Source organism: Ranitomeya variabilis, chromosome 6 (assembly GCF_051348905.1).
Source record: "Ranitomeya variabilis isolate aRanVar5 chromosome 6, aRanVar5.hap1, whole genome shotgun sequence".
Classification (NCBI taxonomy): domain Eukaryota; kingdom Metazoa; phylum Chordata; class Amphibia; order Anura; family Dendrobatidae; genus Ranitomeya; species Ranitomeya variabilis.
Window position 1 is genome coordinate 401278597 of NC_135237.1, and position 17268 is coordinate 401295864.

At 44.6% G+C, this 17268-nt stretch overlaps 1 protein-coding gene across 6 annotated transcripts in view; it reads left to right on the forward strand.

Annotated features, from left to right (window-relative positions):
- The window catches only part of SPIRE1 (spire type actin nucleation factor 1), a 230589-nt gene that overhangs the window by 1085 nt on the left and 212236 nt on the right, over positions 1–17268 (forward strand). The window lies entirely within an intron of this gene.

Below are 17268 nucleotides of genomic sequence, written 5' to 3' on the forward strand. Positions count from 1 at the left end.
TGAGATCTATGGAATGGAGAGATAGTGGGTGCTCTGTGGGATGGGGGATAGTGGGAGATCTATGAGATGGGGGATAGTGGGTGCTCTGTGGGATGGGGGATAATGGGGGGCTCTGTAAGATGGGTGATAGTATGAGATCTATGGAATGGAGAGATAGTGGGTGCTCTGTGGGAGATCTATGGGATGGGGGATCTATGGGATGGGGGATAGTGGGGGACGCTGTAAGATGGGTGATAGTGTGAGATCTATGGAATGGAGAGATAGTGGGTGCTCTGTGGGATGGGGGATAGTGGGAGATCTATGGGATGGGGGATAGTGGGGGACGCTGTAAGATGGGTGATAGTGTGAGATCTATGGAATGGAGAGATAGTAGGTGCTCTATGGGATGGGGGATAGTGGGATGAGTGATAGTGGGGGGGATCTGTGGGATGGGGAGATAGTGGGGGGATCTATGAGATGGGGGATAGTGAGAGATCTATTAAATGGGATAGTGTGAGCTCTATGGAATGGGGGATAGTGGAAGATCTACTAGATGGGGGGGATAGGGTGAGATCTATGGGATGGGGGATAGTGGAGGACTCTGTAAGATGGGTGATAGAGGGGAAACCTATGGGATGGGGATAGTGTTGGACTCTGTAGGATGGGGGATAGTGGGGGGGCTCTGTGATGGCAGGGGCTCTGTAGGTTGGAGGATAATGGATGGGGCTCTGTAGGATGGGGGAACAGTTTAGGGCCCTATATGATGGGATAGGTGGGGGCTCTGTAAGATGGGGATAGTGTAGGGCTCCGTAGTTTGGGGGATAATGGTTGGAGCTCTGTAGGATGGGGGAACAGTTTAGAGCTCTATATGATGGGATAGTTGGGGGCTCTGTAGGATGAGGAGTATCGGTGGACGCTGTGGGATGGGCTGTTGATGGTCACGGTTATTACAGAATATATTTTGTGGGATTCCTTGTGTCTCCATTTCCATCACATGATTCATTCCTAGAGAGGCTGTCATGTCCTTATTTTCATCAGAATTTTATGTCAGGAATCATGAGGCAAATCCTGAAGGAACAGATGTAAGAGGAGAATGATTTCTCAATGGATGACTGCTCGATAAAAGGGTACACTTTGGGATTAAAGCTGATATGTTGGCAAGGTGTGCAAGCCATCTGTCATCTCGCCCGCTATGTAAGAGTCACAAAGCGTTTCATACGATGGCTTCTGTTATCTGCTGTATCTAATTCTATAGTGCAGTATGTGTCCGATGGGCTGAGGCATGTTCTTCATCACCAAACATTCCCAATCATGCCTTTATGGACCTTGCTTTGTGCACTGGGGAGAAGAAGACGGCCTTCTCCACGGTTTACCCATACGGCTGGAAGCTGCAATTGTCAAAAATGAAGCATTATTTCCCTTCACTGGAAGTAAGGCTCTCTGGCAGGGGCGTAACTACAAACATTGGGGCACAATAGTAAGCTTTACAGTGTGATTCGTCACTCCACACACACGTTCCTGCCGCTCCAGAGCCCAGTGGTGGCGGCTTTACACCTCTCCATCCGACTCTTGGCATTCTCTTTAATGTGCCCAGTTCTCAATGACCCCATCTGTAACTTTACGTGGTCACAACTTTGTTACTGTGGTTCTAAACGTTCCCACTTTTCAGTAATACCCTCACTGTTAACCATGGAATAGTTGGGGGCGAAGAAATGTCATGAACGGACTTGTTACATCGGTGGCTCCTATTACCGGACCACCCCGGGATCAGTGAGGTCTGTGAAACGAGCCTTTAATTCACAAATGTTAGTAAAGGCAAACAGTGCCCTGAAGTGCCCGCACATGCCCATGGAAATGAACGTTGCCCTGGTTCTTTGGAGTCCATGAGTTCAGCGTGGTCCCTGCGTCCCACCACATCATTGGTGGTATGTAAGACAGATGTCCTTCATCAGTAGCGAGTGGCAATCTCACTGATCGGGGGGACTTCTCACTAATTGGGGAGACGTCTCCCTGTCTCTTACACTTCTCTGGGGGAATATTGCTCTTCTAGACTAATCCAAGCCAAGGAGAAGGATTTTATAAGTCCGAGATGATCCGTGCTTTCCATTCAGCATTCTTCACAGCAGATCTTACAACATGTCAGCTGCTCTGTCTGGGCCTTGCGTGAAATCTTTCGTTTTTCCATGCTCTGTACAGCAAATCCTACAGAATGTTAGTGGCTTATGAAACTTCAAGGATCAGAAGATGGGAGCGCCGCTCTTGTGACTCAGCGCCTCCAGCATAGTTAGATTGTCTGTATGAAATATTTGGGGAATTGAACGCCCTAATTTGGAAATTAATATCAGTTGTGATTTCGTAGACCTTATCAATGGGGTATCAGTAGACCCCTTTCACTGGCTGCAGTTTGTGTAAAAAAAAAAAACCCAACCCCCCTCCTTGGGGCCGGTACTGAGTCGCTACCACTGCTCCTTATGTTCGTTATTTTCGACAGCGCTCCAGCCAATCGGTGATTGATTTTTTTTTTTTTTTCAAAACAAACTTGGGATACAGGGATCGTCTGAACCTCTAAAGGAATCTGTCATCAGGATTTCAGCCCCCAAACTATTTACATACATATGTAGCTCTTCCAAAGACAAGTCCAGCAATACCTTTACATAGCCAGTCAGATCCTCTATTACTGAGAAATCTGCATTTTAATTAATATGCAAATGAGGCTGAAGTGCTTTGAATACTGGGAAGCCTCTGTCACTATTACCCACACAGTGCTGCCTTCTCCTGCATGACTGACAGCTCACTGACTTCTAGTTGCACAGCAGAGGAGCTGTCAGTCATGCAGGAGGTAGGCAGGGATTAGAGCTGGAGTGACGGAGGCTTCAGATATACAGCCTCATTTGCATATAATTTCAAGCACATCTCAGTAAGGCCGGGATCACACACAGCGAGAAACGGCCGAGTCTCGCAGGTTAAAACCAAGCACTGGCACTCCAGAGCAGAGTGTGCAGCCGCATAGCAATACATGGAGCCGCACGCTCCGCTCCGGAGTGCCGGTGCCAGAGCTTGGTTTTAACCTGTGAGACTCAGCCGTATCTCGCTGTAGTGTGACTCCGGCCTAAGGCTAAGTTCACATTGCGCTTTTTTTATGCTAATTTTCAGCTGCTTTTTACAGTCCCATCAAAGTCTATGAGATTTCAGAAATCTCAAGCAGACATTTTTTTTGTGATCAGTATTTTGTGCTTGGTTTTTTTGGACAATAGAGCATGTCCGTTCTTTCAGCATTTTTCACACATTGACTTGAGTGGGTGGTGAAAAACCGCAGGTATCATTTGTTGCAGCGTTTTTTGTGCCAAAACCTGATTCTATGGAATAGGACTTTTTTTAATACTAAACATTATCAACATGCCCAAGAGACAAATCTAGCATGCCAAAACCGCTGCGAAAAACACAAGCAAAACTAAGAAATTATTCTTTTTTTTTTTTCTGCAGCTTCTTTGCTGCCAGGAGATCAGGTTTTGCTGCAGAAAAAAACGCTGAAAAAACACCTAATGTGACCTTACCCTAATAGAGGAACCGACTGAGCATGTAAAGGTATTGCTGGACTTGTGTTTGATCGCTAAAAAAAGAGGATTTGTGGATTTTGATCCGCGCTACCAGCACATCCAAAAACAGAACCAAGTGTATAGTTGAACAGTGGTTTATTCTATGCGTTTCGGAGTACACATGACTCCTTCTTCAGGAAATACCACAAGTGGTTCATGTGTTTTAGCATTTTTTTTAAATGTGGAATACTCCTGGGGGCAGCAGGAAAATAATTAGGGTATGTGCACACAAAGTCTTTGTAAAGTGGATTCTACCTGAAAAAGCACTTGCAAAAATTGCTAGAAAGAATGAACCTATGCTCAGCAATGTCAAAAACGAATTGCCGTGCACATGCTCCATCTTTCTGAGCTTCCTGAAAGATGCGAAGCAGCTAAAAGAAGTCACTTCACCATTCTTCAGGAGGCTTTGTGTGGAAGTCACTCACTAGTTTATATATACAGTTAAAAAAAGGTTTAAAAAAAAAAAACAAACCCTGGAGGTTATGACTGGTTAAAAAAAAACGAAAAAAGAAAACACATTAGAGCAACAGATTAAGATTAGAACAACAATTTGCTGCTTTTCACTTGGGGATAGATCCTTTTTTCTTTGGATTTTCTTGAGATTCCTCCCTATTGTTATAATAGTCACCTAAGCTGCTCATGGATCTGGCGCCTCTATTGTCCAGCGATCCGCTGTTATCCTGTGTGACGCCGTCACTGGTCAGGGGTAATGTGGCATCACAGGTGATGAATGGATATGCATTGAATGGGACCAACAAATTGCTGCTGTTCTGCCCTGTATGGTAATTGCTCATCCTGCCACTCATAGTTTTCAGAAACTTGTGATAATATCGATATATTTCAATCTAAATATGATCAATGAGCTGGGCGGGACACGCAATGGACCAGCTGTATATAGCGATGACTGGTTTGGTCAATGCATTAAGTTGCTGCATAAAAAATTGTCTGCCACGTGCATCTACCGTAAATGCGATGTTGGGCAGATACTAACAGGTTACTTCTGGTTTGTTGCAGAATACAAGCTTCCATAGATAACCGTTTCCAGAAGGAGAAGCTGAGCACAATGATGTATAGGTTTGTTGGAAAAGATTCCTTATAACTTGTGTTTTATTCATTGACCACCCTGGTGCTTGCATGAGTCCAGTGGGCGGTCCTACTAGTGATCGACAGCTACATCTGCATGCCATGCACAGTGCTACAGGACAGACTGTCAATCACTGCATAGGCCCGCCCACTGGACTTATGCACGTAAACACCAGTGATTTCATTGAATAAAATGCAAGTTTTACTGAAACTTTTCCCCCTTTTTTCCCCATTCTTCCTGCTCTACATCATCCTGCCTGCAGGTCGGATATGGTTTGACAGTCTCATAGTATGCAGGGATTGCCTAACAAACAGGTCCAGCTTTTACCTGTACAAACCTACAGCATTTTGGTGCCTGTTGGGCTCGTTCTTCTGAGCATTTGAAAAATTGTCCAAGTTTCATTCAGAAAACGCAGACAATTTTCATCCATATTGTCATCCCTTTGTCTCTTTATGTCCATATGACGTCTGTTTTTATACACGATTTCATAGTTTCCTAGGTTAATACTGCCAATATATCCATAAAAATTGGACCCCACACAGATGATCCATAGGGTATCCGATTTTTGCGCATCCATAGACTTGTATAGGTGATACTTGGAAGAGCCGAGTCCTTGCTGGGATTTTTTTTTTGCTGTGAAAGAAGTCACCTGACCAGTTGATCATTACTGAATTACCTTGGTGCATGTTTTGCCCGATTTTCACTCGAATAGCACACGTGTGTATAATATGCATGTGTGAATGACCCCTAGGCCGCATACACTTGCCCAAGATTCACCATCTGTGTATGGACCAGGATTTCTGGACCACCCATGGGGCTTCTGATTGGATCTGATCCTTTCAGTCAGGAGACGTGACCGGTTTGGAAATCGTGGACCGTACGCGGACAGTGACCATGTAGATTGCAGCTCCATTTCATTTGTACATGGCATTTTATGGGGAATTTTCTTGAGTGGGTGAAAAAAAATACACGTGGGTTTACCATGATTTGCCAGTTTTTGCAGGTCTGTAATTGGCTGTACATTTTTTCCATGTGTGGATTTTTACCAGCACCTTACTGCCTATGCCTGAATATACCCATATAGTATAATATTTGCCACCTTGGCACCCTTTCCTCCGGTATACAGCGCCCTGCGTCTTCATTGCATGACTGGGTGCTGCACATGTCTATCAGCTCCAGGGGTTAAACATGAAAGCTTCTTTTGTGCGTGCGGAGCATATTTGTGGTCCTGCAGTCAGTCTGTTTTGGTAACATAGCCGCATTTGGGCGCACTTATTTTTTTTCTGGAATCAGCTGGTCCCGCAGAGTTTGTTTTCAGCAGCGGGGACAATGGAGGCCTGTGTACACGGACCGAGAAGGATGCTGTCCATGGAGGATTGTGAGGGAACATTCAGGCTTTGTGCGGCGACTGGAAGAAGGGAAGGGAGCACATGTACTGACTGCGGGGACACACACTGGCACATTCACTGGATTTCTGTGCCCTGTGAAAAATGGTGATCTAATTCCTGAGAATATCTCCATTCCTATGTCCTGTGTCCGGTTGCTCACAGAATCTGTCAGTACAGCATTATTCATTGGGGCTCACAATCTAGATTCCCTATCAGGATGTCTTTGGAGTGTGGGAGGAAACCGGAGATCCCAGAGGAAACCCATGGAAACATGGGAAGAACATACACTTAGAGGTTTCCATAACCACTGAGCAGCATTATGGGCCCTGTAGGCCTCCATAGTCTTCATATTAACACTCCATACAACTCAATGAGCTATATGCTGAACATAACGCCTTACAACTAGAGGTGAGCAACTAAGCTCACTGGACCCTCATCCAGCAGCCCAGTCAGTACACCTCAGCGGTTGGCCGCAAGCGATCCTCCACCTACCTACCGGCATCCCAGCTCATCCTTTTGATTTTGTCCGCTAGGCTGGATAATGAAAAGTGCAGCTGGGATTTCGAGGATCCGGTTCGTGGCCATGGAATTACTGATACTCGTTTCTACTTAATACCTTTATGGTGGTTAATGGTCTTTGCTGAGTGAGCTGTGGCTGAGTATATATAGACGTATATACATATACTGAACTTTTTAATGTGCTTGCCCTGTATAAAGCAGTTACCGAAGACCTCATAAAAACACATGCATGAACAAAATGGTACTGCTGTCATCAGTGTTTTGGATCTGTGTGTCCACTTTTACCGTCCGTGTCATCAATGTTTTTATCTAACGGATAAAGAAATAAATGACAAAGCTTCTATCCTTTGCAATGTTAAATGCGTACAGCACACAGATACAGTCCACATACTGTCCCTGTTTTTCACGGACCCATTGTCACGGGGGTACTGGGTAGACTACAGCTGATTACCCGGGCCCCTGCGATATCCCTCAGACTAGGGAAAACCCTGTCTGTCCCTTTCCCAGAATTTAACCTGATGGTGTGCTTGTCTGGGCCGCCAGGCCTGACCCTGACTCCTGTTTCAGCCCTATGCTGAAACCTCCACCCGCCACCCAGTGATTAGACCACACACAAACCTCCACAGAAAGCACAGACAGGGAAAACTAAAAAACGCACCACGCCGCAGACACACAGGAAAACACTATAATGTGCACAGGGCAAAACAAACACAAATATAGGAAGGAGAAATATGACAAAGGATAATACACCACCAGGTACGATATTTCTTCTCCTAGACCACCACTCCAGACCGAGATCACCAGGCACAAGACACAAGCTATAATCGGCGACGCCCAAAATCCAGAATGACTATTTAAAGGCCACGGGCGTGACCCAGCCTCCAACCAGATTACCAGCTAGATTAACCCCCGGACAACCTGGATAAAATCTAGCCGGCGCCACTGAGCGTATAGTGGACGAATGTGGAATTACCGCTGTCTGTCGGACGCCCTAGTGTGAATAGCGTCCGACATGACACCCATAGACTTGTATCGACCCTCTTCATTTTTGATACTGGAAAAAAATGGACGTCACTGTGAGTTTTGTACTGACATGTGCATAGCGCCATTGATTATAATGGCTATGTAGTCTATCCTTGAAAAAGAACGGATACAACACGGATGTGTGAGTGAGGCCACTGTTGAAGGAGCCATCCTGATATTCCATCTCTTCAATCCATCCAGAAAACTGATGCATAAAATTAATAATTTGCAAATTTTGCAATACCTGAACCTAGCGCGGTTTTACCGTTGATCTCTGTTGGGCCTCCAGGATGATGTGTGTTGAATTCAGTAGTTTTTCAGGGGCGGTGTAGCTGTCAGACGCCACGCTGGTCCTGAACGGCATCTATGATATATATGTATGAAATTGGCCTTCGTAATGTATACAGCTAGGGACGGAAAACGCTTCTCAACCTGCAGACGGGCTCGGTGCTGGCAAGTTGGATATAAGAACTCAGATTTGTACAGTATGTCAGTGTTCACATAATGTTAGCCCCCCCCGCAAATAAAAGAAACACAGGGGGGGTCCCATGGCGACACAGATCTTTAGAGATCCAGCATCTTCTCTCTAGCTAAGGAATATTTTTGTGATGGGTTCAAATAAAGGTCAATTTAAATGCCTCTGGTCAGCTATTTTTAGTAAAACCAGTTTTATCTGGTATCATTGGCGCCCTTTTTAACGGTTTTTCATTGGTGATTTATGGTTGTTGGGCAGATTATGGATAATATATAAAGCCCACCTGTACTGTCAGCTGTCATTCAGCTGGAGCTGTGAAGAAGAGAAGATCTCCCTGATGGAAGCACTACTTCAGCAGCTGATTTCCAGAGCTGGTGCGGAGGGCGGGGTTGATTGGCTGAGGAGCTGCCTTGCTATAGAACCTATTCCGGTAGCCTCTGATGCCGTCTCCCCCCCTCAATTACCGGCGCCTCAGGATGAGCTCCATCAGCAAGACCCTCCGATCCCACCTCCTGACATCGGAGCTACAGGTGCTGCAACTCCGCTGGTTCCCCCTCGTGCAGCTCGTGCCGCAGCAAGATCCGGACGCCGCTCTCAAGCTCCTGCCCGGAAGTCCCGCCGCTCAACAGTGACGAGATCACGAAGCCCAGCGCGAGACTTCCGGCCGCGTCAGCAGTCATCGCCGGCCGCGTCATCCACGAGCGCCGACATAACAGGGGCGAGGTGCAGCCGTAAAAGCGCTGCAGGTACCCCCCTGTCGGGCGCTCTGTCAGCAATGGCGGCGGCTACCATCAGCGCTCCTGACCTCCTAGCAACACAAGCCGAAGCCACCATCCAGCCTCCTCCAGCTGTAGTGCAGCGGCGCTCGCCCAACATGGAGGGCTGGAGCGCTGGCTGCCCACAGGAAGACTTCAATCAACTCAACAGTAGGGGTGAGAACATTTATGTGCCCCTGTCTGTGTCACACTTTGAAATCAAAAATATGATTAGGGATGTGATGTCAGAAACGCTGGGAGAAGTTTTTAAATCTGCCTCTCCCGCAGCTCTGAATCCTCCCGCAGCTGTAAATCCTGACATTAGTTCAGTACACACCACATGTCCCTCAGTAACTCCTGTGAACCATTTTAACCCCTTCCCGACATGTGACGTAATAGTACGTCACATGTCGGGACCCCCGCTTTGATGTGCGCTCCGGCGGTGAGCGCACATCAAAGTCGCGACATGTCAGCTGTTTTTTACAGCTGACATGTGCGCGCAATAGCGGCGGGTGAAATCGCGATCACCCGCCGCTATTAACTAGTTAAATGCCGCTGTCAAACTCAGACAGCGGCATTTAACTACCGCATCCGGCCGTGCGGCCGGATATGAGCGCATCGCCGACCCCTGTCACATGATCGGGGGTCGGCGATGCTTGTGCATTGTAACCATAGAGGTCCTGGAGACCTCTATGGTTACTGATTGCCGGTGGCTGTGAGCGCCCCCCTGTGGTCGGCGCTCACAGCACACCTGCATTTTAGCTACATAACAGCGATCTGATGATCGCTGTTATGTAGCAGAGCCGATCGGGCTGTGCCTGCTTCTAGCCTCCCATGGAGGCTATAGAAGCATGGTAAAAGTTAAAAAAAAAAGTAAAAAAAAATGTGAAAAAAATAAAAAAAATATAAAAGTTTAAATCACCCCCCTTTCGCCCCAATCAAAATAAATCAATAAAAAAAAAGCCCAACCTACACATATTTGGTATCGCCGTGTTCAGAATCGCCCGATCTATCAATAAAAAAAAAGCATTAACCTGATCGCTAAACGGCGTAATGAAAAAAAAAATCGAAACGCCAGATTTACGTTTTTTTGGTCGCCACGACATTGCATTAAAATGCAATAACGGGCGATCAAAAGAACGTATCTGCACCGAAATGCTATCATTAAAAATGCCAGCTCGGCACGCAAAAAATAAGCCCTCACCCGACCCCAGATCACGAAAAATGGAGACGCTACGGGTATCGGAAAATGGCGCAATTTTATTTATTTATTTTTTTGCAAAGTTTGGAATTTTTTTTCACCACTTAGGTAAAAAAGAACCTAGTCATGTTTGGTGTCTATGAACTCGTACTGACCTGGAGAATCATAATGGCAGGTCAGTTTTATCATTTAGTGAACCTAGCAAAATAGGCAAGCAAAAAACAAGTGTGGGATTGCACTTTTTTTGCAATTTCACTGCACTTGGAATTTTTTTCCCGTTTTCTAGTACACGACATGGTAAAACCAATGATGTCGTTCAAAAGTACAACTCGTCCCGCAAAAAATGAGCCCTCACATGGCCAAATTGACAGAAAAATAAAAAAGTTATGGCTCTGGGAAGGAGGGGAGCGAAAAACGAAAACGGAAAAACGGAAAAAGCTCCGGGGGTGAAGGGGTTAAAGAAGCTCTCACTTGTGAGCTTTCACCTTTAGGGTTTCACTTGAGCTCCACCACAAAAGAGCTTATATGGAATAATGAATATATTGACCTTTTTTCACTCCTCCCTCGCAGGGACCAGCTGGGAAAATCTGAAAGGCGTGAATCCGACCCTGATGACTCTAAACGGGGTCATTCTAGATCATTTAATAATTGGATTCAGGCCTTTTCCATTTACTCGGCTGTTCTCAGCGAGAAATTCCCTGGGTTATGTAGTAAATTATTTCAGCACATTGACATAATTTTGGAGGCATACCGCAACTTTGGCGGTTTTGCCTGGCTCAATTATGATGAATCTTTTAGGCAAAAGTTAGCCGTCCATCCCGACCTCTCCTGGGGTACGAAGGATGTCGGACTATGGATAAATTTGATGCTGCCTCAGAGACAGGCTTCAGTAAAACAAGCACCATCAGCCCTCCCTAAGAGGGGCGTCTGTTTTGCCTTTAATGACTCGGGCTGTAAATGGAACAATAACTGTCGTTTTCGGCACGAGTGTTCATTTTGTGTAAATGCACACTCCATGTCGAGATGTTTTAAGAAACAGTCCGCTCAGCAAACGCTCTCAAGGGACCCCATTTCAAAAAGCTCAGACACCAGTGAAGCTGGAAAAGCTGGTGTATTGGTTAAACAAATACCCAGATCTTCCGAGCAGTAAATTGATTTTTAACGGTTTTTCTAAAGGTTTTTTTGTCCCTTCATTTAAAGGGACCGGCTGTAGGCCAATAAAAAACCTCCCTTCCTTGGCGGAAAACCCAGATATAGCTATGGATAAAATTGTTAGCGAATTAAAATTAGGAAGGGTTGCAGGCCCGTTTACCTCCCCTCCTTTTCAGAATTTTCGTATTTCCCCTTTAGGCATAGTACCCAAAAAAGATGCGGGGTCCTTTCGGCTGATCCATCACTTATCGTACCCTCCCGGTGCTTCCTTAAATGATGAGGTAGATAAAGACGTTTGTTCCGTTAACTACTCATCATTTGATTCAGCTATTGATATGCTCAGGTCTGTCGGTATGAACGCTCTGATGTCCAAATCAGACATTAAGTCAGCATTTCGTTTGTTACCTATAGACCCCGAAGGCTTCAATTCATTAGGTTTTTCTTTTCAAAATCTATTTTTTTTTGACAAATGCCTTCCCACGGGTTTTTCCCTATCCTGTTTTTATTTTGAGACTTTTTCTTCATTTTTGCACTGGGTACTGGAATCCAATTCCCCCAATGTAAAAATTTTACATTATTTAGATGACTTCCTTTTTATAGGTCCCCCTGAATCTACTATTGCCTTGGATACGCTTAATAAATTTTTGAGAATGTGCGACTATTTTGGGGTCCCTATTGCTCATGAGAAGACAGTTTTTCCATGTACCTCCATTGAGTTTTTGGGAATTACACTTGACTCTGTCAAAATGGAATCCAGACTCCCGACTGATAAAATTACCAAACTAGCTGATGCGCTATCTAACTATCTGAGCAAGAAAAAACTGATATTAAAAGAACTGCAGTCTTTACTAGGCTTGCTTAATTTTGCGCTGCGCATAATCCCTATCGGGCGAGTTTTTTCTAGGCGGTTGTATGATGCAACTAAAGGTGTAACATCTTCTTCCTTTCATGTCAGAATTTCTTCTGAGATGAGGGAGGATGTTAAAATCTGGCTTGAATTCCTTTCAGAATTCAACGGTCATTCTTGTTGGCAAACCGCTTTTATTTCTGCAGATTCAATCCCCTTTTCTTTTGCAGCCAATCCCAGCTTTGGCTGTGGCGCTTTTTTATCATCTCATTGGTGCACTGTTCAGTGGCCAATTCAGTGGAAGGAAGGTCGTATCACAAACAATGAGATGGTTTTGGAACTTTTTGCTATTTTTGGGGGGCTCTATTTATGGGGCTCTTCAATTCAGAATTCTAGAATTGTCATTCTTTCTTTGAATCAAGGAGTAATTTTTGCTATTAATACCCTGTCCTCAAAAAATAAATGGGCTGCAGCTATCCTGAGGCAGATGGTTTTAACTTGCCTAAAATGTAATATCTGGATTAAAGCTAACCAGGGTATAAGCAAATGGGCCCGAGCTGTCAGTTCATTGTGTAAGCATGAGCAGTCATCTTTTTGTTCACAGGTACCCGTCGCGGATGTGGAGCCAACTGCCTGCCCACAGTCAATCTGGGATTTAATTTCGATCTGATTCCTCAGTGCATTAAGAACTCTCTTTCTGATAGATCATGGGCCGATTACTCGGCCGCATGGCATAGATGGGTGAACTTTTGTTTACTTAACAACTTAAATTACAACACATCTGACGCTTTTTCGGGCCTAAAATTTGCTGAATCACTGGCTGGACTTGGTCTCTCTTACTCAGCGATAGCCAAATCCCTTGCAGGGGTGTAATTTTTTCTCAAATTACGGGGTAGCCCCCCTTTAACTAGTTTTTTCCCTTTAAAGCAGTTCTTGAAAGGCTTAAAGAGATCTAATTTTAAATCAGACTCTAGACGTCCGATCTCTTTTCAGCTTTTGAAAGATATGTGTTTAGCTCTCTCAGATGTTTGTAGTTCTTTTGAGGAGAGCCTGCTATTTTATGCAATATTTACCCTAACATTTTTTGGAGCATTACGGGTTGGTGAAGTTGTATCAGCTAAAAAATCGGAACCTTCCGGCTTACTTTTTTCTGACGTCACCATTCACGATTCTAATATTGTCATTTTTATTAGAAAATCAAAAACTGACCAAATGGGCAGAGGGTCTAGGTTACAGATCAGCTCGTGTTCTGTGTCTGCAATCTGCCCAGTATCCAGTTTACAGCGCTGGCTCCCAGTAAGGCCCGGGGTCAAAGGCCCTTTATTTATTCATAAAGATAGGTCTCCGGTTACAATATTTCAATTTAACGCTGTTCTCAAAAAGTGCTTATATTTTTTGAATTGTCAACACTTGAGGATTACTTCCCATTCTTTTAGAATAGGTGCCGCTACTGAAGCATCTAGAGCTGGTTTAGATGATGCGTTGATTCAGAGATAGGGTAGATGGGAATCTCGCAGATTCAAATTGTATGTTCGGCACGAGCTGTATAACTACTAATTCTTTATTTACCTTTCAGGTCCTATGATAGTCTGGATTGTTGGACACTCGTTCATATTTTGGGCAGAGAAGAGAGCCAGGCAGAGAGTATATTCTGAAAATTTATCATTTGATTCTGCTGACGTTCAAATTTATTGGCACAGTGTTCGGGGCATGAAATGGTCCAATTTTTGCTTTGAGTTTAGAAAATGTTGTAAATTGTTTCCTTTTCCAGAATTAGTTATTTTTCATCTTTCTGGGAACGATCTCGGCAAAATAAGAACTCTAGATTTATTAGCTCTTATGAGATCGGACATTTGTAGCCTCAAACAGGCATTTCCGTCTGTCAGTTTCGTTTTTTCTGAGATAGTCCCCAGAATCCTATGGTCAGATAATAAGCTTTCATTTTTAGAGAAGATTCGTAAAAGAGTCAATAGGAGTATGAGTAAATTTTTGCCTTTAATCGGCGTTTTTTCTTTTCGGCATGTGGATTTAGAAGGTTTTTTACCAGGGCTTTTTAGGAATGACCTGGTCCATTTATCGGACATCGGGCTAGACATTTTTAACTTAAATCTCCAAACGATGGTTGAAAAGTGGCTGTATGGTTTGGGGGGGGCCTCGCCTCTCTGAGGCTTGGCTTATGGGAAAATCGCCCATTTGTATGGGCGGATTGGTTTTGGTATAAGGGAATCTGGTTATTTATTGGCGTTTATTATTTAAAGCTATGTTTGAATTGGTTAACCCTAAATAAACATCACGGCCAGTTTTCTTCCACTAATAAATTTGTGTTGCGTTTTTATTTTATTATAAGTAATAGATCTTGTGTTGCCATGAGGTTGCAATGTTTTTTTTTTGCCTTGGTATTCCAAGAAACGTGACCATTTTACTGCTTGTTCTGAAAATTGTGGCAATGTCCCCGCATCGTGTGAATGCAGCCTAATTGTTTTGTAGCCACTGGTGAGAGCCTTTACCGCAGGTTCGCAGGAAATACTGGATAAATAAGTCATGGGAAAACTGGCATACTCCTCTTTAGTCGTGCAAAAATTTGTGAAACTGATCTTATTTTTTTTTTTTAGCTTTACAACTAAGACCTCCATTCTTCAGTCATCATAAACTGCATAATTGGACATTCTATAGGGAACGAATATCAGGAGAGCCCGTAGCTAAAGGTATATTAATTTGAGAGACGGCTGCTATAACTCTGACAGAATCAATACTGCCAAATGTTCCTGGCCATTCTCCAAGGTGGGGAATGGAGAAGTTATTGTTATACGCAATATGTGATCTATATTTCTATTCAAGGTGGTGACTATCAGCTGAAAATTTAATTTAACATTTTATTAACTAGAATCTGTCAGCAGGTTTTTGCTATATAATCTGAGAGCAGGATGACCTATGGCCAGAAAAGCCTGATTCCAGCGATGTGTCACTTACTGAGCTGCTTATTTTAGTTTCCATAGAATGCCTGTATTGTCTAATGTAGATGTAGCAGAGCCAGGTTTTCTGCTGTGTATATAACCCCACCCACACCCCTGACTGGCAGCTTCCTGTGTACTGTGCATGGTCAGCAAGCTGCCAATCAGTGGTGGGGGCAGGGTTACAGAGATTAGCCTGACTGCTGGTCATGTGAGCTGTAGTCCTGGAATCCTTCATCTCATGTTTATAAAACACTGTATTGATACTACAATGCAACCTAATAAGTAACACATCCCTTTAATCAAGGTCTTGTGCCCAATATTATTCTACTCTCAAATTAAATAACAAAAACCTGCTGATGGATTCCCTTTAAAGGGAATTTAAAGGGAACCTATCACCCCGTTTTTTAAAGATTAGATAAAAATAGTGTGAAATAGGGGCAGAGCTGGGCTTTACATTAGTGCCTTTTTGTTGCCTTTATTCCCCCGTTAGGCTGCCGAAATACCTGTGTGAAGTGGCCGTTTTGTCCTGTCACTCAAGTTGGTCAGGTCGGATGGGCGTGGTTACAGCGCTGTTTCTCCCCCAGAAACCTGCTCATCATTACGTTGGTGGCGTAGTGGTGTGCGCATGTCCAAAGCAAAGATCCACTGCCCAGGAGATTCAAAACAGCGCGGGCTTCCCTATTCGCCGTTTACCGGTGGGCGCGGCCATCTTTCCTGTGGCCGCGCGTGCGCAGATGGAGCGCTCTGCTGCCCGGGCTTCAGGAAAATGGCCGCGGGATTCCGCGCGTGCGCAGATGGAGATCGTGGCGGCCATTTTCCTGAAGCCCGGGCAGCAGAGCGCTCCATCTGCGCACGCGCGGCCACAGGAAAGATGGCCGCGCCCACCGGTAAACAGCGAATAGGGAAGCCCGCGCTGTTTTGAATCTCCTGGGCAGTGGATCTTTGCTTTGGACATGCGCACACCACTACGCCACCAACGTAATGATGAGCAGGTTTCTGGGGGAGAAACAGCGCTGTAACCACGCCCATCCGACCTGACCAACTTGAGTGACAGGACAAAACGGCCACTTCACACAGGTATTTCGGCAGCCTAACGGGGGAATAAAGGCAACAAAAAGGCACTAATGTAAAGCCCAGCTCTGCCCCTATTTCACACTATTTTTATCTAATCTTTAAAAAACGGGGTGATAGGTTCCCTTTAAGTACACCTTCCCTCCTGCTTGTTTTCCCTTAATCTCCACCCCTCCTCTTCTTTGATTGACAGCTCATGCTTCATAGAGACGGAAGTGTGGAGATAGATGGAAACCAAGCAGGTGGGAAGGTGTATAAATGTTTGGCCGAGCCATGAAGCACCAATCGCATATACACAGTCTTCCAAATTATTATGCAAATTGGATTTGTGTCATAAAGATTTAATTGTTTTGTTTTTCAAATAAACTTATGGATGGCATTGTGTCTCAGGGCTCAATGGATCACTGAAATCAATCTTAAACACATGGGATAATTAGTTTTCCAGGTGATTCTAATGAAAGGAAAACTACTTAAAAATGATGTTCCACATTATTAAGCAGGCCACAGTTTTCAAGTAACATGGAAAAGAAAAAGGATCTCTCTGCTGCCCAAAAGCATCAAATAGTGCAATGCCTTTGTCAACGGATGAAAACATTAGATATTTCCCGAAAACTTAAGCGTGATCATCGTACTGTTAAGAGATTTGTTGCTGAATCTGATCACAGACGTGTTCGTGCTGATAAAGGCATAATGATGAAGGTTTCTGCCAGGCAAGTTCATCAGATTAAGAGAGCAGGTGCTAAAAAGCCGTTACAAACCAGCAAACAGATATTTGATGCTGCTGGTGCCTCTGGAGTCCTGATCCTTCAAAGGCTTGCTGTGGTGCATAAACCTACTATTCGGCCACCCCTAAACAGTGTTCACAAGCAGAAATGGTTGCAGTGGGCCCAGACATACATGAAGACTAATTTTCAAACAGTCTTGTTTACTGATGAGTGTCGAGCAACCCTGGATGGTCCAGATGGATGGAGTAGTGGATGGCCACCATGTCCCAACAAGGCTGCAACGTCAGCAAGGAGGTGGAGGAGTCATGCTTTGGGCCGGAATCATGGGGAAACAGCTGGTAGGGCCCTTTAAGGTTCCTGAAGGTGTGAAAATGACCTTTGCAAAGTATATAGAGTTTCTGACTGACAACTTTCTTCCATGGTATAAAAAGCAGAAACCTGCCTTCAGGAGCAAAATCATCTTCATGCATGATGACAATGCACCATCTCATGCTGCAAA